Source organism: Cetorhinus maximus, unplaced genomic scaffold (genome assembly GCF_964194155.1).
Source record: "Cetorhinus maximus unplaced genomic scaffold, sCetMax3.hap1.1 HAP1_SCAFFOLD_195, whole genome shotgun sequence".
NCBI classification, from domain to species: Eukaryota; Metazoa; Chordata; class Chondrichthyes; order Lamniformes; family Cetorhinidae; genus Cetorhinus; species Cetorhinus maximus.
Window position 1 is genome coordinate 698259 of NW_027596174.1, and position 19624 is coordinate 717882.

A 19624-nucleotide genomic window follows, 5' to 3' on the forward strand; every position below is an offset into this window, starting at 1 on the left:
GATGGACCGACTTTTCTGTGCTGCAGACCTCTTTGAATCTATTACTCTATGTCTGAAATTCTATTATTCCAAATCAAATTCATGGATTGTTCATCAGCAAATAAGAATCTAGTAACATGAAATACCAGGAAATTTTCTTTAAAAAGCTCTGTGCTGAGCTTTTTAATGAATTTGAATGTCTGTGCTGTCATTCTTCTCAGAGCCAATTTCACGGTGCAATATTTACTTCTCAGTTTCTGGAAACACATGGCCACAAAACGATCAAATGTGAATGTCACTGAACCACACACAACGGCCAGCGGCTGCATAAAGCAGGACGGCATGGGTATGACACAGAGGCATGGCGCCCAGGAAATGAAACCACTCCCAATAAAGAACCAGGATGCTTGTAAATAACAAGTATCAGTTTGCCTGAAGGCGCTGAAATTTTCCACTATGTTGCCGCATCCAGTGCCGTATTGAAACTATTGTAGCAATAATAGAATGAAATGTCTCTGATATGGTGGAAGACAATAGAGATTAAATGACAATAAATATGTAATTTAAATTACTGTACTCGGATGCTAATCATTATCCTGTCCCCCTGGATTATTGAACTGGTATAAAACTTTGCATCTCCAAAACACTGTAATTTTGATGAAGAATAAATAATTCAGTTCAAAAAGGTTTATAGAATCAATAGGCATATACAGTGAGACTTACCAGGGATGCCAATGATAGCGAGGGTGGGATAGTAACCCACCTGAATCACCCGGAGTGCCAGATAAATCCGGCTTTCCACTGACATCCAATCATAATATGTAGAAAGTTCATAAAGCGCATCCAATGAACTCCTACTCATTGTTGTAACATTCTGATCTTATGTCCGCAGATCCTGATCCATTGTTGTAACATTCCAATCTATTGTTCTCAGAATCTGATCCACTGTTGGAACATTCCAATATATTGTTCTCAGATTCTGAACCATTCTTGGAACATTCCAATATATTGTTCTCAGACTCTGATATCCTTTCTCCCTGTCTTATAACCGCGGGTCCTTGATCCTTACGGAGCTCATGCCCTCGCTGACAATATGAGGTAACACATTGAAGCGATTCTCTTACTAACAACAGTGGGAAGCCCCCCAGTGAGTTATTTAAGATCAATGGAGACTGACATTAATTACAGCCACTGAACAAACAGGCTCATTTAACCCGTTCAGTCCAATTGTACTTGCACCACACAAAATTGGAACAGTTAGCTGGTCCGGCTGGGATGTAAGAGGGTTTCTGAGGGACGGAATTGTGCAAATTAAAATAGAAATATATTTTTATTGTTAAACAGAATCAGAATTTACAAAACTAAGAAAATCAGACAACATATGTGTAAATCTTGGTGACTCCTCAGCTGAGGTACTTGTGTCTAATTCTGGCGAGCGTTTTTTCCGGGAGGATGCGATGTCCTTGGAGAGGGTGCAGAGGAATTTTACTGGAATTGGTACAGGGATGAGGGGCTTGAATTACGTGGAGAGACTGGAGAAGCTGGGATTATTTTCCTTCGAACAGGCCAGGTAAAGGGGTTGTTTAATAAAGACATTTAAAATCACGAATGTTTTTGATAGAGTAGATAACGAGAAACTGGTGATCATAAAAAAAGTCAGTAACCAGCACAGGGAGTTTTAAAGTGATTGACAAAGAGGCATAGAGCGGTTGAAGAGCTCTTAGTACAAAGAAACCTGGAATGTTCTTCCTGAAAGGCTGGCGAATGCAAATAAACATTTAACTGTGAAAATAGAATTGGAAGATCACAGGCAGTGGATATTTCCACAGCTACTGGAGGGGAGGAGAGAAGGGTTGATTAGATAGGTCTGGCAAAGAGTCGAAACGGTCACGATGAGCCACATGGCGTCTTCATCAAATTTATGATTCTATGGCTCTGTTGCATCAGAGGTGCGAATATCATGTTTACAGATGATTTTTAACAGAATCATCGAGACAGAGGCTGAAAATAATTGTATGCTGATGGATGCAAGAGCGGAAACAGACACACTCACTCTCTCTCTGGAAATCGTCTCAGGAGCTCCTCTCAGAAACTCCTCTCCCCAACCCCTCTCAGGAACTTCCTCGAGTCATGCCATTCATTGAATACTTCCTTGTCGAATTACTCCTTCCAAAGAGTATCACCTCACGTTATTCAGGATTAAATTCCATCTTCGAATTCTCTGCCCATTAGACCAGCCCATCTATATCCTCCTGTAACCCCAGGCACTTGACCTCACTGTTGACCACCCGGCCAATCTTTGTATCATCCGCAAACTTACTAATCCTACCCACCACATCGTCATCTATGCAGCCATCTATCCTCTCAGGAACTTGTGTCCGGAACTACTCTCAGGAACTCCTCTCGGTAACAACTCTCCGGAGCACCTATCAGGAAATCCTCTCATGAACTCCTGTCAGGAACCCATCTCTGGAACCATTCTCAGTAACTCCTCTCAGGAACCCCTCTCAGGAATCCTCCCCGGGATCTTCTCGAATGATCCCCTGTCAGGAACTCATTCAGTAATTTCTCTTACGTTCCGCACTCAGGAACACCTCTGTTAAACACGTCTCATGAAACACTCTCAGGGTCTTCTCTCAGGAATCCTCTCAGGAATTCCATTCAGTAACCCCACTCAGGAAGCCCCCTTCGGAACTCACCTCAGGGACGCCTTTCAGGAGCCCCCCCTCAGGATTTACTCTGAGGAACTCCACTCAGGAACCCCTCTCAGGAACTCCTCTCAGGAACTCCACTCAGTAACTTCTCTTAGGAACCCCCGTCAGGAACCCCTCTCTGGATCTCCTCTCAGGAACTCAACTCAGGAACCCCTCTCAAATACTCCTCGCATTAACTCCTCTATGGAAACCCTATCCAGAAATACCCTCAGTAAATCCCTCTCAGGAACCTCTCTCAGGAATTCCTGTCAGGAAATCATCTCAGGGTCCAATCTCAGGCTCATTGCAGAGTAATTGCACTCAGGAATCCCTCTCAGGAACCACAATCAGGAAATCATCTCAGCGACGCCACCCAGGACTACCTCTCAGGAACCCCTCTCAGTTCATACCCTCTGTAACTGTGCTCATAACGCCTCTCAGGAACTACTCTAACGAACTCCTCCCAGTATCTTCAACCCGGAAATCCTCTGATGAACACGCCTCAGGAACTCCTCTCAGTACCAGCTACAAGGAACCACTCTCAGGAACCACTCTCAGGAACTCCTCTCAGTAACTGCTCTCTGGAACTCCTGACAGGAACCCCTGTCAGAAACAGCGCTCAGGAACTCCTTTCAGGAACACCTCTCAGGAACTCCTCTCAGGTACCCCTCAGATGAATCCCTCTCACGATCTCCTCTCAAGAACCCCACTCAGGAACGCCTCTCACTAACTCCTCTCACTAACTCATCTCAAGAACCCCTCTCAGGAATTCCTCACAGTAGCTCCTCTCAGCAAACCCCCTCAGGAACCCTTCGTAGTAACACCTCTCAGGAACCCCTTTCAGGAGCTTCTCTCAGGAACTCCTTTGAGGAACTCTACTCATGAACTCCTCTCAGGAACTAATCTGAGGGACTGCACCCTGAAACTCCTTTCAGGAACTCCTTTCAGGAACTCCACTCAGGCACCCCTCTCCGGAACCCCTCTCAGGAACTCCTCTCAGGAACCACGCTCAGAAACTCCTCTCAGGAACCCCTCTCAGGAACTCCTCTCAGGAACACCTTACAGAGATGGGGAGAAACGTCTTTAGCCAGTGAGTGATGAAACTATGGAATTCTTTGCAACAGAAGTTTGAGGAGGCCAATATTTAAACCTGGTGGATTTTGATAAAGGTGTCCACACTGCAGCAAAGTCCTGATTGCAGCAACAGCCTGGATTAACATGTTGTTCACATCAGAACTGAGGGGGTACCGTGCAGGTATTTTACGTTAACATGCCAATGACTCAGGAACCCCTCTGAGGGACTCACACTGGAGTCCTCCTCAGGAACTCTTCTCAGGAAAACCTCTCAGGGTCACTTCTCAGTAACCCCTCATAGGAAACCCTCTCAGGAAGTCTGCTCCGGAGCTCCTCACCGGAACCTCTCTCAAGAAACCCTCTAAGTAACTCCTCTCAGGAACCGCTCTCAAGAACTCCTCACAGGAACCGCACTCAGTAACTCCTCTCAGGAACCCCTATCAGGACTCCTTTCAGGATATCCTCTCACGTACCACTCTCAGGAACCCCTCTCAGCAACTCCTCTCAGGAACTCCTCTCAGAATCTCCTCTCAGGAACTCTCAGGAACCCCTCTCAGCAACTCCTCTCAGAGACCCCTCTGAGGATCTCCTCTCATCAACCCCTCTTATGATCTCTTTTCAGCACCTCTGAGGAATAACTCTCAGTAAACCCTCACAGGGACTCATCTCTGCAACTTATCTCAGGAACTCCACACAGGAACTCATCTCAGAAACTCCTCTCAGGATCTACTCTCAGTAACTCCTCTGAGGAACCACTCTCAGGAACTCCTCTCACGATGTTCTATCCATACATCCTCTCAGTAACTCCTCTTAGGAACCACTCTCAGGATGTACTCGTAGGAACCCCTCTGAGGTGCTCTCTCAGGATCTCCTCTCAGGAAAGCATCTCAGGAATACTTTCAAGAGTTCCTCCCAGTATCTATTATCATAAACCCCTCTCATGAACTCTCCTCTGGGTCATCTCTCAGGAGCCCCTCTCAATAACTACTCACACGAACCCCACTCAATATCCACTCCCAGGAACCCTTTCTCAGAAACCCCTCTGAGGAACTCTCATCACGAAGTCTCCTCAGGAACTCCTCTCAGGAACACCTCTCAGGAAATCTCCTCAGGAACTAATCACAGGAGCCCCACACAGGAACTCCTCTCATTAGCTCACACCTCTAACTCCCACTGCAAATCCCCTCAGGAACTCATCTCAGCAACTCCTCTGCATAACTCCTCGCAGGAACCCACCTCAGGAAGTCCTCTCAGCAGCACCACTCAGGAACCAGTCTCAGGAAACCCCTACGTAACTCGTTTCAGGAACTCCTCTAAGGAACTACTCTCATGAACATCTCTCAGGAAACCCTCTCAAGAGGTCCTCTCAGGAACTCCTCTCAGGACCTGCACGCAGTATCTTCACTCAAGAACCCCTTTCAGGAACTCATCTTAGAAACTCCTCTCAGGAACCACATTCAGTAACTCCTCTCAGGAACCCCTCGGGGAACTCATCTTTGGAAGCCTACTCAGTAACCATTCCAGGAACCCCTTACCGGACCGCCTCTCAGCATTCCCTCACAGGAACTCCTCTCAGTTGCTCCGCTCAGGAACCCCTCTCAGAAACTCCTCTCAGGAACTCCTCTCAGGATCTGCACTCAGTATCTTCTAGCAAGAAACCGTCTCAGGTACTCCTCGCAGGAACCACACTCAATAACTCATCTCAGGAACTATTCTCAGAAACTCCTCTCGGGACCGGCACTCCATATATTCTCTCAAGAACCCCTCTCAGGAACTCCTCTCAGGAACTTTCTCAGTAACCCCACTCAGGAACTCTACTCACTAAGTTTCTCAGGAACTCCTCTCAGGAAAAGCACTGGCTTACTCCTCTCAGAAGCCTCTCATAGGAACCCTTCTCAGGAACTCCTCTCAGGATCCCTCCCAGGAATAACTCTCGGGAACTTCTCTATTAAACTCTCCTCAGGAAATCCTCTCAGGTTTTCATTTAGGCACTCCAGTCAGGAAATCCTTCCATGAAGCCATCTCAGTAACTCCTCGCATGACCCACTCTCATGAATTCCTCTCAGGATCTTCATTATTGAGCTCCTCTCAGGAACCCCTCTCAGGAATCCCTCTCAGTCACTCCTCTCAGTGACCCTTGTAAGTAGCTGCTCTCAGGAACTCCTCACACGAACACCTCACAGTAACATTTCTTCAGAACCCCACTCAAAAAGCGTCTCAGTCACTCACCTCTGTAACTCCCTCCTTAACTCCTCTGCAGAACACCTTTCAGCAACTCCTCTCAGTAACTCCTCTCCGGAGCCTCCCTCAAGAAGCCCTTTCAGTAATTCCTCTCATGAATCCCTCTCAGGAACACCTCTCAGGGACCCCTCCAACGAACTCCTCTCAGGAACATCACTGAGAAAATCCTCTCAGGAACTCCTCTCAGGAACACCTCTCAGGAAACACATTCAGAAACTTCTCTCAGGAACCCTCCTCAGGAACACCTCTCAGGAACTCCAGTCAGGAACTGTGCTCTGAAACTGCTCTCTAGAACCCAACTCAGGATCTCCTCTGATTAGAATTTATAATACTCATTGTATATCTGTTTTTCTGGTTTCCCTGTGACCATAGTCCCTAACTAGTAAATATGGAAAATATACATTCTTCAAAAAAGCAAATTTATTCACAAAAACATATCAAATGTAAATTTAACTGTTTGCAGCGATATTTAAATATTTTTAAAAAGTTCGATAGATTGTTATATCATCTGTCACATTGTTACAATAGTTTTCTGACCACGTTAATAATCGACAGCGCTTAACTAGGTCCTAACTAACTGCCTTAATGGCTTGGCAGTTTGGGCATTGTATTTAGTTCAAATGTGAAAGGAACATGCTGGTATCGATGCAAATGATAGATATTGAGATTGTATAATGTAATATCAATGAGAGTAGGGCTGTAGTCCGCTTGTTTGTTTTAAATGTCCAGTGTGTTGGTTTGCTGATGCCGTTTTAACCGATCAGACACAGCGAAGTTCATCGCTTATATGAAACTGCAGCTATTGGATCCCAAAGACACAATCAAACAATAGCAATGTAATTTAGTGATGACAAATGTTTTAGTCGTTAGCCAATATGTCTGGAATGAGATTCTTGTCCAACGGACAATGTCCTTGATTTTTCAAAGCCTTTCAAATCAAATGGTTTCAAACTTCTAGAAAGGGAGAAAAATGAAATAACTCTCTGTATCATTACGCTGCCTTGTAGACATCAAATAAGGATGTAAAATGAGGCTCCCCCATCATTGTGGATAGGGAGACTTGCAAACAATATGTAAAACTGTCCATTGTCCACTGTTTTTCCTGTTGTGTGAAGGCGTATCTTGACCAATATATTTGCCTGTTGTTTAAATCTATCCCTGGTACAATATATTTTCCCTTTTGTAAAACTGTCATTTGTCCAATGAATTTTTCTGTTCTGTAAACCTTTCCCATGCACAATGTATTGTCCTCTTCTGTAAAGCTATCCCATGCACAATATATTTTCCTGTTCTGTATAAATGTTTCCCAACACAATGTATTTTCCTGTTCTGTAAAGCTGTACCATGCACAATGTTTTGTCCTGTTCTGTAAAGCAGTCCTATGCACAATGTATTTTCCTGTTCTGTAAAGCTGTCCCATGCACAATGTGTTTTCCTGTTCTGTAAAGCTGTCCCATGCACAATGTATTCTCCTGTTCTGTAAAGCTGTCCAATGCACAATGTATTTTGCTGTTCTGTAAAGCTGTCCCATGCACAATGTGTTTTCCTGTTCGGTAAAGCAGTCCCATGCACAATTATTGTCCTGTTCTGTAAAGCTGTCCCTTGTCCACTGTATTTTCCAGTTATGTAAATCTGTCCCTTGTCCAGTGTATTTTCCTCCTATGGAAAGGTGTCCCTTGTTCGCTGTAGTTTCCAGCGGTGGAAAGGTACCCCTTGTTCAGTGTATTCTCCTGTTGTGTAAATCTGTCCCTTGAACAGTGGATTTTCCCTTTGTGTAAATATGTCCCTTATCCAATGCATTTTCCTTTTATTTAAATCTGTGCCCTGCACAATGCATTTTCCTGTTGTGTAAAGTTGTCGCTTGTTCAGTGAAGAAGGTACTCCCTCCTACCCAGCAACTACGATATATCTGTCCCTGTTTCAGTGTATTTTCCTGTTTTGGAAAGGTATCCCTTGTTCAGTGTATTCTACTGTTTTGTCAATATGTCCCTTGCCCCGTGTATTTTCCCTTTGTGTAAATATATCCCTTGTCCAATGTATTTTCCTGCTGTTTAAAGCTGTCCTCTTCACAATGTATTTTCCTGTTGTGTAGCGATGTTCCTTGTACAGTGAAGAAGCTTCTCCCTCCTATCCAGCAACTACCACAAAGGCCAATTGAAGATGGTAAATTACAATCCCCTATCACACAGCGACCACAGAGAATCAACCTTCATTTAACCGGGTTTATTCAAGCATATGCAAGGGAGCTGCAACCATTCCTGAAAATGACCCAGCTCCCAGATTGATTACATTTCACTACTTTTGAACATTTTCTTATCACAATACAGTTGAGTTCTTTTGAATACAGCCAATCGGTAACAGACACACTGGTACCATGTTAAAACTATCCCATGGAGTACATACAAATGTGTTTTTGCTAATCAATTGTTCTAAAGGCTGGATAAATAATTGTATTTTCAAAACAAAATTAAAATACGTACGCAAAGACCTTTGATCTCTTAACTCAGGACTGTTTGTGTTTCATCAAAGTCCTCTCTTTGTCTTTGTACGTCCTCCCATATCTAATGTAAACCAGCTGCCCCGTCCGTACCTGACAGAGGAGTATAGCTAATCTAACTTTGTGTTATGTTTATCTCCACTCCAGTTCTCAAGGCCTGAAGGCAACATTGCAACAGTTGAATTGTTCTGTCTGTGACTGGACATTAACTCATCTCTTGAAACTATGCAAATCACACAAACTCAAGGTGCCTTTGTGTTCAATATCAATCTGCTTACCCTCTCCTGTCAATAGGTTTAGCCTCAATAGCTGTCTGGAGATTTTATGTGTTTTTTTCAGTAAATTCTTACAGTGTTCTCTTTTAGCATTTTCGATTTTTCCCCCTAATAAGCCCAAGCTGACCACACATTTAAGTTGGGAATTCCTCTTCTTGCCCTTCGGGTGTCCAGTCATCGAGACCACTAGTGGAAACCTACACCTCCTGGTTGTATAACCTTACTTTCCCTTTCCCTGCCCTCTTCCTTCAATTATGCATAGGTCGGGGAACTGATGTGCACCTTTCGTTTGTTGCTGGCTGTATCTGGAAAGTCCCTTTCTAGGGTTTGGTTTGGTAACAGCAGAGTCCGATAGTGCATAAGAGCATAATTCATGTGGATATCGTCAATCCCATTCTAAAAATGCCCCACCAATTAATTAATCTTCCGGCCCTAGCATAGGAAGTAGTTGATTGGGTGAATCTCCTGGCCGACTGGGTGGCTAAATCCACTTGCACAGGCACTCTCGCGATTTGTTGTTTAGAAGCATCTACATATGCTTGGCATATCCTTGTTGCTTACTGCATGGCTAGGCGTGTTATTCTGATAGGAGTTTGATCAATAGAACCATAGAACCATAGAACACTACAGCACAGAAAAGCAGGGCATTCGGCCCTGCTAGTCTGTGCTGAAATATTATTCCACTAGTCCCATTGACCTGCACCCAGTCCATGACCCTCCAGACCTCACCCATCCATGTGTCTATCCAATTTGTTCTTAAAACTTAAGAATGAGCCCGCATTTACGGCATTCATCCCACCAAGGGCTAAACAAGTACCCTGTGGTCCTGCCCGGCACATGGAAGCCTCCTATAGTAAATGGATTGGTCACCTGCAGGCTGCAATTCGAGTTGCTAGCAGAAACCAAGCACCCATAAAGGAACTCAGCCTCGCAGGTCATGAAGCACCATTGAGTTGTGGATAGCTGAATTGCATTCAATGCTTCCTGAATCGGGAAAGCGGTGCATGTAACTGGGCTTGTGTTTGTGACTATGCCCCGCATTAGGGACGATCAAACAATGTAATTTCTTGATTCTGAACAACAATCTCTAGTAATCATCAGTAGCATGTCTTTTCCATAGGATCTGTATCCACGTAGCCCCACGCGGAATACCGTCCCCCCTCCACTTTATCTACTCCTAGGGAATCAAACCAACAGCTGTTTAGGAAAGCCCCGTTTGGGTGATGTTCTTAGGGAATGGCCATGATAAATTTTATCACTCCATCCTCTCCTCCACCTTGAGCTGACGTAATTACGAGTTCCTGTCGCCCCTTGCCTAATATATATGAGGTTGAATTGGTAAACTGACCCGAACTTGTGTTCGGGAATTATTCCGAACCTGATATCCTCAATGTCAGACTTTACCCCACTAATTGAATCTCGCGCTAGCATATCACATGCCCTCCCTGTGGCTTGTTATTCGCCTGTGTCTATTATTACTTCTGCAGCCTGCCTATGAATCCATAGCAGACCCTCTCCTTGTAGCTCTACTGATGTCAGGGCATATCCTGTCCCGTGCGCACTGTAGTGCAGTCCATGAACGGTATCAGCAGCCACACAGGAGGTATTACCATTTAAGTCATAGATCCTGCCAGAATTAAGTATGGAATAAACACTCACAATTAGCCCTCCCATGTCTCCTAGTTTACTTCTTATTAACCTAACCTGTGCTTTTGCCCGAATTCCTGGAACGATTCGAAAATTATAGTCATTGACTATCTTCTTGAATTAGTGTCTAGCCCATTTGAAGGAACCCTGGTGGCTGTGACCAGTGGTGTGTAACACTGCAAGGAGTCCTGAGGCTTTGTATGTAACTTTCAGAGAGGACATAGTTACACCATGTAATCGTGATTTTGATCTTCCTATCCTGACTACCCCATCCTGGGGAGGAGGTGGGGAGTGACTTACTATATCTGGACATTCGGTGGGTCTTTGCTAGCTACACGTAGTCAAATTGTAACATCGAACTTATCTACATACATATCTTTCAATAACATACCTACAAGATTTTTGGCAATACCTTCCGTCCAGCCCCGGCTCCCATATAAATGGGGGCAGATCCGCTCAACCGGCTATCAAATAAACATCTGGCCCCACTAGCTTAAAGGGAGTACCATGACACATGTACCCCCAGAGCCCTATTCCCGTAACTTAATCGTATATGCCCCTTATATCCATATGACGCCTTGAGTCTTTCTGGGTCGAAAGGTTTAGATCCTCTGTCGTTTGACAGTCCACCCGTAAAGCGGAGTTACCACAACACATCCAGCCATTCTCCTTAAGATCTGTTACAACCAGGAGGAAGCTATTTCCCTAATCACATCCGGGTTCAAGAGCCGAACTGGACCCCGAGCATATTAAAGATATAACACTCCACTTCTCTTTTATTTGCAACTTTACCCACATGCTGTATGTTTTCCCTCTTAATCCATTGCTTGGTCCTCCTTTGCTGAAGTCTAAACTGCTCCCAATACTCAGTCTTGCTGTTTTATTTTCTAGCAACTTCATATGACTCCTGTTTGGAACTACGATTACCATATTTTTCATGTTTGCACCGCTTATCCTAATGTTTTTTTTATATTGAGCCAGACCGGAGTGCATAACTACTGCAATGCACGCATTCGGTCCATAAACATTAACATTTGCATATTTACCGTCATGTTTGTTAATGAAGTTCCCCTACCTACCTTAGACAACTCACCCTCATAACTTCGTAGTTTCCCTTCCATCCGAATGTAACATTCTATCACGCTATGGCCACCATCCCCTAAAAGGCCAGTTAAAACAATATTATTAACTTTCCCCTTCTAACGGCACAATGCCCAATCGTGGATAGGCTGTTCCCCTGTTTGATCCTTGACGCACTGGTCTGAATTTTTTAAAAATCGAACTCAATAAACAATGATTGGAGTAATATTGCACTCGTTTACATGTTTTTCGCTAATAATTCATCTAGACAATTGCGCATGCTCCGTGCATTCAGATAGAGTGCCTTCAAAGTTCTGTTTTTTATAAATCATTTTTACACAATTTAGGTCCATAATGTGCCTCTTTGCGGCTAGTCTTTTTGTTCTTTGTCTCCTGCTTTTCTTTTCTACTATTCTGCCTTTAATTCCTTGATTTGTTTCCCTCTCTCCTGACTCTCCGCTAACATTCCTATCCCCTCGCCACTGTATATTAACCGCCCCCACTCCCCGCCCCCACCCATCTTCGCGACAGTAAAAGTGAATCGCCTTGCGAGGATACTGTTCACGGTCCTGCTGGGCCGCAACCCGCCCAGCGTGTCGAAGACCAATCTTGCCTAGAATCGGTTCCATCATCATCAGGAATCTAAATCCCTCCTTCCTGCACCATTTCTCCATTCACACATTCAACTGGTCTATTCCCATCTTCCTGATCTCCTTTCCACGTGTCACTGGGAGTTTTCCTGAGATTACTACCTTTGAGGTTCTGTTTTTTAATTTATTTCCTCAGCTCCCCATATTTTCTTTTAAAGGCCTCATCCCTCCCTTTACCTATGACATTGGCACGGGTGTGGATCAGGGCATCTGGATGTTCACACTCCCCCTTCAGAATGCCCTGCAGCCGCTCAGTGACATCCTTGAACCTGCACCAGAGAGGGATCATAGCATCCAGCCTTCCTGCCCGTGGTCGCAGAAACATCTGCCTGTTCTCCTATGGAATGAATACCCTACCGCTATTGTTCTCTCACTGTTTTTCTTACTCCTTTTCTCTCCCCACACAACCCCCATCCTCCCCATGTGACTCAGCCACTCCAGACGCCACAGGCTATGCTCTCACTGCATTCCCCCGAGTAACCATCTTCCACAGCAGTATCCAAAACAGTAAATCTATGAGATTAGGGGTTGGGCCGAGGGACCCCTGCATTACCTGCCTAGTGTTTTTACTCTTTCTGGCGGTAACCCATTGCCTTTCTGCCTGTACACTCTTTACCTGCGGTATGACTAACTAACTGTACGTGACAACGAGCAATATCTCGGCCTTTCGGATGCTTCACGTTGATTCCAGCCGCATCTTCAGTCCCAAAAGGAGGATTTGCAGCTGCTGCGTCTGGAGACACTTCCTGCACATTTGGTCGCCCTGTGTTATTCTGCATGTACAACAAATAATTGAGAGGGATTCTGGAATGCGGCCGTGTATTATTATGGGAATTTGAAATAAAGGTAAGAATGTTAAGCTTCAGTTATACAGGGCACTGTTGAGACTGCATCTCCAATACCGTGTACAGTTTTGGTCTACTTATTTAAAGAAGGTAATTAATGCGTTAGCGGCGGTTCTGAGGAGCTTCACTCGATTGGAACCTGGATCGAGTGGGTTGTGTTATGATGATATGTTGGACATGCTGCGCTTGTTTCCACTGGAGTTTAGAAGAGTAAGGGATGATTTATTTGAAGTGCATAAGTCCCTGAACGGTCTTGACAAGGTGGACACGGAAATAATGTTTCATCTTGAGGGTACGTCCAGAGCAAGGGCACATTGTTTTCAAATTAGAGGCCGCTCTTTAGGACAGAGTTGAGGAGGATGTTGTTTACTTTCTCTCTCTCAGAGGGTAGCAGGACTTTGGATCTCTCTGCCTCAGAACGCGCTGGAGCCGGAATCATTGAATATGCTTCAGACGAACGAAGATAGTTTCCTCTTCGGCAAGGGAATAAAAGGTTATCGGGGGTCGATGGGAATGTTGTATCATTAATTACAAACAGGTCAACTTTATGATCTACAAAGAGAGCAGCATTCTGGCTGAGGCGCACGGGGATGGTGGGGTGTGGGCAGAGCAAGAGGGATAAAAAACAGTGAGAGAGCATTAGGGGTAAGAGATTCTAAACTAATGGGGTCGGACAGTCGTTTCTCCGGCCGCAGGTGCTATTGAAAGTCGGAGCGGGCACCAGGAGACGAAAAGCCAAATTCTGCTCCAATTCTTTGTGTTCATTAGAGGTGTCCCTGACTTCTCGCGACGCACGGCCGGAGCATTCCCCTTGGCACAGCGGCCCAGCCATATCATACCCTTTAATTTTAGTTTAAACTGCCGGATGTCTCGCAGTGTCTCTGCCCTTCTTCTCGTTTAATAAACTTTTTAGTGCCTGGCTGTTTAAGCTGTTTGAAGTGTCCCTGTTTATCCTGTTTGAAGTCTCCCTGTTTAAGCTTTTTGGGTTTCCCTGTTTAACATGTTTGAAGTCTCGCTGTTTAACCTGTTTGAAGTCTCGCTGTTTATCCTGTTTGAAGTCACGCTGTTTAACCTGTTTGACGATTCGCTGTTTAACAAGTTTGAAGTCTCGCAGTTTATCAAGTTTGTAGCCTCGCTGTTTAAACGTTTGGAAAACTCCCTATTTAACCTGTTTGAAATCTCGCTGTTTCACCTATTCGAAGTCTCACCGTTTAACCTGCTTGAAGTCCCCCTGTTTAAAATTTTTGTGTTTCCCTGTTTAACCTGCTGATGTCTCGCTGTTTAACCTGTTTGGAATTTCTCTGTTTAACATGTTTGAAATTTCTCTGTTTAAACTGTTTGAGGTCTCGCTGTTTAACAAGTATGATGTCTCGCCTTTTAGCTTGATTGAAGTCTCGCTGTTTAAGCTGTTTGAAGTCTCGCTGTTTAACCTGTTTGAAGTCTCGCTGTTTAACCTGTTTGAAGTCTCGCTGTTTCCCCTGTTTGAAGGTCCCCTGTTTAACCTGTTTGAAATCTCCCTGTTTAACATATTTGAAGTGTCGCTGTTTAAACTGTTTGAAGTCCTGCTGTTTAACCTGATTGTTTTTCCCTGTTTAGTCTGTTTTAAGCCTCGCTGTTTATCCTGTTTGAAGGCTCGCTATGTAATCTGTTTGGAGTCACGCTGTTAAAATTGTTTGAATTCATGCTGTTGAACCTGCTTGCAGCCTCGCTGTTAAACCTATTTGAAGTTTTCCTGTTTAACGTGTTTGAAGTCTCCCTGTTTGGCCTGTTTAAAGTCTCGACGTCTAACCTGTTTGACGCCTTGCTATTTAACGTACCTGAAGACTCGTTGTTTCAACTGTCCTGAAGTATCGCAGTTGAAATTGCCCCGTCGCACTGCTGTTCAAATTGCCTGCTGTCTCGTTGCTAAATCTATTTTAAATCTTTCTGCTAAACTGTTGGAAGTGTCACTCTTTAATCCTTTTGGAGGTCTCATTATTAAAACTGCCCTAAAACTCTCTGTTTAAACTCCCCGAAAATTCGCTCTTTACACTATCCGAAATATCTGTTTAAGATGCCCGAGGTCTCTCTGTTTAAACTGCCCGAGGTCTCTATGTTTAAAATGCCCGAGGACTCTAGGTTTAAAATGCCCGAGGTCTCACTGTTTAAAATGCCCGAGGTCTCTCTGTTTAAACTGCCCGTGGTCTCTCTGTTTAAGCTGCCCGAGGTCTCTCTCTTTAAACTGCCCGAGGCCCCGCTGTTTACAATGCCCGCGGTCTCTCTGTTTAAACTGCCCGAGGTCTCTCTGTTTAAGTTGCCCGTGGTCTCTCTGTTTAATCTGCCCGAGGTCTCTCTTTTTAAACTGCCCGAGGTCTCTCTGTTTAAACTGCCCGAGGTCTCTCTGTTTAAACTGCCCGAGGTCTCTCTGCTTAAACTGCCCGAGGTCTCTCTGTTTAAACTGCCCCAGGTCTCTCTCTTTAAACTGCCCGAGTTGTCTTTGTTTAAAATGCCCGAGGTCTCTCTGTTTAAACTGCCCCAGGTCTCTCTCTTTAAACTGCCCGAGTTGTCTTTGCTTAAAATGCCCGAGGTCTCTCTGTTTAAACGACCCGGAGTCTCGCTGCTTAAAAAAAAACTATTATTTGATACAAATATTATTTTCAATTGGCCGATTGGCGAATTGGAATGGTGATGTGTTTAGTCCTTTTAGCCATTTCTCCAGGGGCAGCCTTGATTTCCGTGGAAGCCCAAAGATGGCGGACGGCTTCAGCGTCGAGGTTTCGTGACTACTGCCAGGGTAGTGAACTTTCACCAGCATGATATACATGATAATCACATGCAGCACATAGAAGTAGTGAGAGATTGTTTTTAATCATTTGTTGCTCCTCTCCTCATTGTCATTTGGTCCAGGCAAAAAGGACATTGGGAATCCTACATCCTGACAAATGCATGGAAAGTCTCAGCCTTCACCTTCCTGCAGGGAGATATAATGATGTATTGCCACGCCAAGCATAGCCGGCCTCCAACACCTCATGTGAATTGAGTGACACAAGGCAGTCATAGCTTAACGTACACAGCAGGAATTCTGTGAGATGTCCAATTCAAATCCTGCTTCTGCATCGTTACACTCGATGTTCTTGTACTTTGGTACATGAAATAACACTAATTAAACTGTGAATATAGTCTTACAGAAACAGGCTGGACACTTGGATTTTTTTTTTTAGGATCATGAAAGTTGTTTTTTCAAAACGACTGATCATTCAACAAAGTAACACCGGGAATTGCTTCGCATCACCAAAGGGATGGTTCAAAGGCAGCGCACGGATAAAGCAATTAATCAGGTGTACAAATCGGCATTCAGAAACCGATCGGACATGAAGTAACACACAGGGTTAGTGACATTGACTTTTGGAGACAAAGCAAGAAGGAACAGGAAGGATGAGAGCGAGAAAGAGAAAGGGGGAAAGAGAGAGAGAGAGAGGAAGAGAGAGAGGCAGGTGGAAGTATGAAGGGCAATTAAAGAGAGAGCAGCCTCTGTGTTATTGACACCCTCACAGACACCTCACTCACACTCAACCATATTCATATACATACAAAAACAGTCACGCAAACACTAGCACACACACACTTGCATACATGGACAGACGTACACAATCACCCACAACATATTCTCACAAACGCAGACTCACACTCACTCGCACAGATACAGTCGCATGCATTGACACACAACCACAATCAGACATAGAAACAGCTACACACAATCACACACACTCATACACACACACACACACACTCATACACACACATGCACTCGCACACACACACATTCATCCATACACCACACAACACTCATACTCAGGCAGAGAACAATGATTGATGATATCAATCTGACTCTAGTCAACCAGGGAGTGAATTAGAAAAATAACACAAGCAAAGTTGAACATTTTATGGGTTTTATTCTGAAATTAGACAATATATAAATATCCTCATAGCACAAGTTGGAACTGTAATTGATGATTTGACTGTAATCTGACCCCCAAAATAAATTGAATATGACCCGGGATTAGTTTTTCCTGTGAATATATCAGGGTGTAAATTATCTGAGAGCACAGTTACGCTGACAAAGATGGAATAAATTGGGAATGTAGAGTGAAGCTGCTCTGCAGAGGGATTGGCTCTTATTAGTGGTGAATTTAGGAGTGAAGGTTTATATTTGAAGAGGTTCCAAGAGCCTCGAACACCTGAAATGGAGCCTTTGGGAAGTGGATAAGTTCCTGCTGCTGTTTCATCTCCTGCCGGCCAGAGACCGCTCTCATCCCCACAGGACCTGCTGATCCACCCGCTCCTCCTCCCATTGTCACCTCTTGCCAACCCTCCTGCCCGGCAGCACTTCATTGTCCAACTGTCAGGGGAGGAGGAGGGCGGGGCAGAATCCTCCATGTAGGCGTTAGGTCACCGACAGCCCCGCCCCGTTTATTTTATCAAAATGAATGGAAGTAGCGACTCTTCAGGATGAGCGGGCAACAAATAACCTGAGCCGGCCGGGAGGTTATTATTGTCATTTTTAATAATAATAAATAAAAAGCAGTGGTTGCGTGTGTGGAGCGAAGCTGCGCATGTCCGCTGGGCTCTTACGAACAGAGCGGCCCCTGTCACTGACAGAGGACTTTCCAAGCCGCGGGGAATTGTGGGAAAACGAACCGCCATTGGTCGAGTCACAACTGAGTGGCTGGATTGCTGCCTGCAGGTGGAGGAATGAATGACAGAAATGGGAGCTTGAAGAGGACATTGGGCCCTTCGAGCCTGTCCACCCACCAATATGATCATGGACATAATTATAGCTCGACACTTACACACAAACAAAGTCCCGCAAACACACCCACTCTCCCTCACACTATCTCTCCCTCACGCAAACTCTCTCTATCTCAAATAAATTCTCTCAACTCACAACAACACCACCCCACCCCGCCCCCCAACTCGGTGACCATGGGAATAGGCGCCGTCCCATTTCCATTGCCATGGAAACAGGCCCTGCCACTGCTCTGTCAACATTGTACAGGCAGGGCCCCAGCTCCGTCACCATGGGGACGGGCCCCGCCCCAGCTGTTTCACATTGGGTCCCAGCCCCGCGACCTGCACTGTCACCAGGGAGCAGGAACCAGCCCTCGCTCAGCTCCCATATATTCTGACCCCTCGAACATCGCCAGACTGTTCGAATCCACCCCTGCTGGAAAAGTTAATTCAGAGGAGAAAACACTGAAAGTCTCAGTGATTCCAATCTCTGCTTCATTGAGTTAACTGGGCAATTGGAGTAAAGGGATATTTCAGCAGCTGCTTTAACTGCTCTCTGAACTTAGTCTGGGTCACGGCATAAATCCCAGTGTTTGTGCAGCAACTCAGGAGCTGCAGCATGAAGCCCAATTCCTGCACAAATTTCGCTATGAAAATGGTCCGAATCCCCATGTACCACATGCGGTTCCATATTGAATAAAACATTAACATTGCCCACAACAGCATGAAATTTACTGAGATCATAAACAGTAAAATAATGGATTTCCTCCGATTCTCCATCTCTGCGTCTCTGGGAGTCTTCCCACTGCTGTGAGCCCGCAGCCTCCTGCGGGCTCTGCTGCTCACTAAAATGTTTCTGACGGTGAGAACATTGAGCAGCAGAATCAGGACAAATGGGACACCTGGAGTTAGAATGTGGTAAACAAACTCAATTATTCCCATTTGTTCAGAGGCTCGAAGTTCAATTGATACATAACAAAACCAGGGGACGTTAATCAGCGAATACTTGCCGGAAAACAAAGAATACCAGAAAATATTCTTCAGACAGCTCACCACAGTCACTGTCGCCAGAACAATTGCCGCCGTTTTCTTTGTGCAATATTTAATTTTCAGCTTCGGGCAACAAATGACCACAAAACGATCAACGGTGAAAGTGACTGTGAACCAGACAGAACAGTCAGTGGCGGCATAAAGCAGGACAGCATGGATATTACAAGTTGGGATAGAAACCAAGAAATGAAACAGTTCATCAAAAACAATTGGAATGTGTCTCATTATCAGGTCGAAGATAACGACGAGTTCATCTGCCACTGCCATTGCCACCAGGTAGGACGTTACACATTTGGAGAGACCACACTTTCCCCGAGTAATTATCACAATCGTCAGTAAGTTAACTGTGCGTAAGGAAAACAAACAAGAACATTATACATCACGCATAGAAGAATGGAATCAGTTATATTGAGCAGCTGTTGAGATTTTCAAATGTGTTACTCTATCCAATGATGTATTGATAGGATTGTACCTGATGGAGGTTCAAAGGGAGAAGGCGGGAGATTTGGGTTGAGAAAAGTTTCAGCCATGGTTGAATGGCGGAGCAGACTCAATGGGCCGAATGGCCTCATTTCTGCTCCAATGTCTTATCACCTTATGGTCTTATGGAGCTCAGTGAATGTCTGTGACATGATGCTCGGCAGGAGAGATGAAATGATAATAGGATGGTACAGAAATAATCCAAGACAATTTTGACCCCAATAATTCTCTGCCTTCCTTGAACTGCTGCACTCTCACTGAACCCTCGCAGTTCAAATGAATCATCAACTCTTTCCCTTTCAGCTTCTTCCAGATTAATCAAACTAGCCATAATGTTCAAAACAAA

General features: G+C 44.7%; 1 pseudogene; it reads right to left on the reverse strand.

Annotated features, from left to right (window-relative positions):
• Positions 1-3840: 3840 nt before the first annotated feature.
• On the reverse strand, positions 3841-3981 carry LOC144673000 (small nucleolar RNA SNORA53; annotated as a pseudogene).
• Between the last annotated feature and the right edge of the window lie 15643 nt (positions 3982-19624).